The sequence below is a fragment of the Dioscorea cayenensis genome, unplaced genomic scaffold (genome assembly GCF_009730915.1).
Source record: "Dioscorea cayenensis subsp. rotundata cultivar TDr96_F1 unplaced genomic scaffold, TDr96_F1_v2_PseudoChromosome.rev07_lg8_w22 25.fasta BLBR01000488.1, whole genome shotgun sequence".
Lineage (NCBI taxonomy): Eukaryota > Viridiplantae > Streptophyta > Magnoliopsida > Dioscoreales > Dioscoreaceae > Dioscorea > Dioscorea cayenensis.
In genome coordinates this window covers 36,165-38,565 of record NW_024086879.1, presented here as the reverse complement: position 1 = coordinate 38,565, position 2,401 = coordinate 36,165, and the positions used below count along the sequence as shown (strand labels likewise).

Here is a 2,401-nt window from a genome sequence, read left to right as displayed (position 1 = left end):
GATGCTCAGCTCACGAAGTTTATATATCTGTTTGCTTTACGAAGTTTTGCATTCAATTTGATGGTGAAACATTGATGAGCATGAATCCTGCTGCCGGAAACTGAGAAGGAGGAAGGAATACAACATTTCATGAAGGGCATGGCTTCTGCATGCCTTTGAACTTTGCCTCCTTTACTTTATGAGCCACTTCAGGTATTTGAATTTGTTGTTTCTCTTTGGCATATGTTTAATTAACGCTAAATGTGGATTAGTTCTACCTGCTTTTCTCTATAGTCAAGATCTGTAATTCTCAATATCATGGGGAGATGTTCTTTGATGAGAGAGCTCGATACGAGAAGCTTCGCAATGGACTAGAAAAAGATGATCTCTTTGCATCAGTGCCAGCAGAAACCAACCTCACAAGAGATCAAATACTTGATCTTATACTTGGCATGCTTTCGCCGGACATGAAACTTCATCGCGCCATTTGCCCTCGCAATTTATTTCCTTGAGTTCTCTCCGAAAGCTCTTCAACAACTAAGAGTACTACTAAACCACTGTTAAATTGTATTCACCAAATTAAATTAACTGACTGATGGAAACTATATGGGTATGTCTACAGCTTGAGGTGTTGTTGTTCCTTAGGAAGAACATGAATATATTAACAGGATGAAGAGTGAGTCTGGGCTAACTTGGGATGACTACAAACAGATGGAGTTCACTCAATGTGTAATTAACTTAATTCTCTTTATAATAAAGATAATTTGATATACCAAGCAGAATTTATTCAATGCTAACATTATAAGTGTTATGCATGAAGGTGATCAATGAAACTCTGAGACTTGGTAACATTGTCAAGTTCTTGCATAGAAAAGCCATAAAAGGATGTCTCAATACAAAGGTATATATCTCATTCTCAAAGTTCACATTCATCTACAAACTTATAGGTATTTATATAACCATATTCTTTATTTAAAATTTTCAAAGGTTATGACATTCCATGTGGATGGGAAGTTGTACCGATAATCTCTGCGGCGCACTTGGATCTCAAACATATGATGATCCACAGACTTATAATCCATGGAGATGGCAGGTAAAACATTAATTAATCATAATGATTTCATTTCAATCATCTAATATGGTATTTGAGTTTGTGCACCATGATATCATTATTTCTTTTGTTTATAAAAGACACATCAACGGGGAAGTCGAAGAACAAAAGCATAATGTCGTTTAGCGGAGGTCCGCGTATGTGCCCCGGTGCCGAGCTTTCAAAGATGGAAATGGCTGTTTTTCTGCACCATCTTGTGCTGAAATTTAACTGGGAGTTAGTAGAGTATGACTATCCAGTGTCATTCCCTTCCTTGGATTCCCTCAAGAGACCTCCTAATCAAAGTTCATGAATTAAAACAGAACTAGACTCTGAGACTACTGCATGTCTTGTTCTTCAGTTATGCATATGTTCTAGGCTTGATAAATTCATTAGAAAACATTATGTTAACCAAATTATAGTATGAATGGTAATTAATGTGGTGTTATGTATGCATATATTATTCTGCTGCATTGCTGATTATATACATCATATTTTTGTTTACTGATGGCATGCATGAGCTTATTTTCAGGCATGAAATGAGATTTCGGAAAACTTCAAACGAGAAAGTCAACAATTTTATTGTGATGTTAGTTTAGTTAATGTTTTTAATTATTTATGACCATATTTGTGTTGTGATTTTTTTTTCTTGATTGCTGTGACATTATTTTTTTCATGGTAATTCTTTCATGTTTGTTCTTATACTAAGTTATTTTTGTGATTAATCTAAGAATTTGAGACATCAAATTGTTGGTTTTCCATCTTCAAGCATATTTATAAGCTCTTTGATCTTTTTTGTTTAAGTATTGTTGTGCAGTTCACTCTTTGTAGGCTTTGGACTTTTGACTTTTCATAGGCTTGTTAAAATTTTTTCAAGTTTTTAATTGGTCCCCACATGAGTAAATCTTTAGAAAAAAAACAGCACTGGAAATATATATATGTATAAATAAAACTTCAAATAAATCCATGAAAACAACGTTCTTGATTAATCTAACATGAATCTACGTGGAAGTAACAACAAAAATTTTCTTATAAAATTTTAATTAACTCCATCATTTGGAATACTTGATTTAAATCTTTAAGAGCTATAGTGACTTTATTATTATCATTTTTATTTTTATTTTTATTTATTATATTTTTTTTTTTTACAAAAACGAAAAGGACAATGAAAACGATAGACATGTATGAACGCATTTGCTAGCTTATATAAAAAAGTCATTAACTTATCTGCAGGAGGTAACTTTTTGCAAAAAGCTCTTCCATTAAATTGAAAAAGCTCAATCCAAAACAGTGCTAGTAAGCTTTAATGACATTCATGCGAAATTTCCCACT

General features: G+C 32.9%; 1 long non-coding RNA gene across 1 annotated transcript; it reads left to right on the top strand.

Annotated features, from left to right (window-relative positions):
- Positions 1 to 476: 476 nt before the first annotated feature.
- LOC120254551 lies at positions 477 to 861 on the top strand. The gene is made up of 3 exons (XR_005534656.1): positions 477 to 522; positions 625 to 708; positions 800 to 861. It is a non-coding gene; the product is annotated as an uncharacterized LOC120254551 (long non-coding RNA).
- The last annotated feature ends 1,540 nt before the right edge of the window (positions 862 to 2,401 follow it).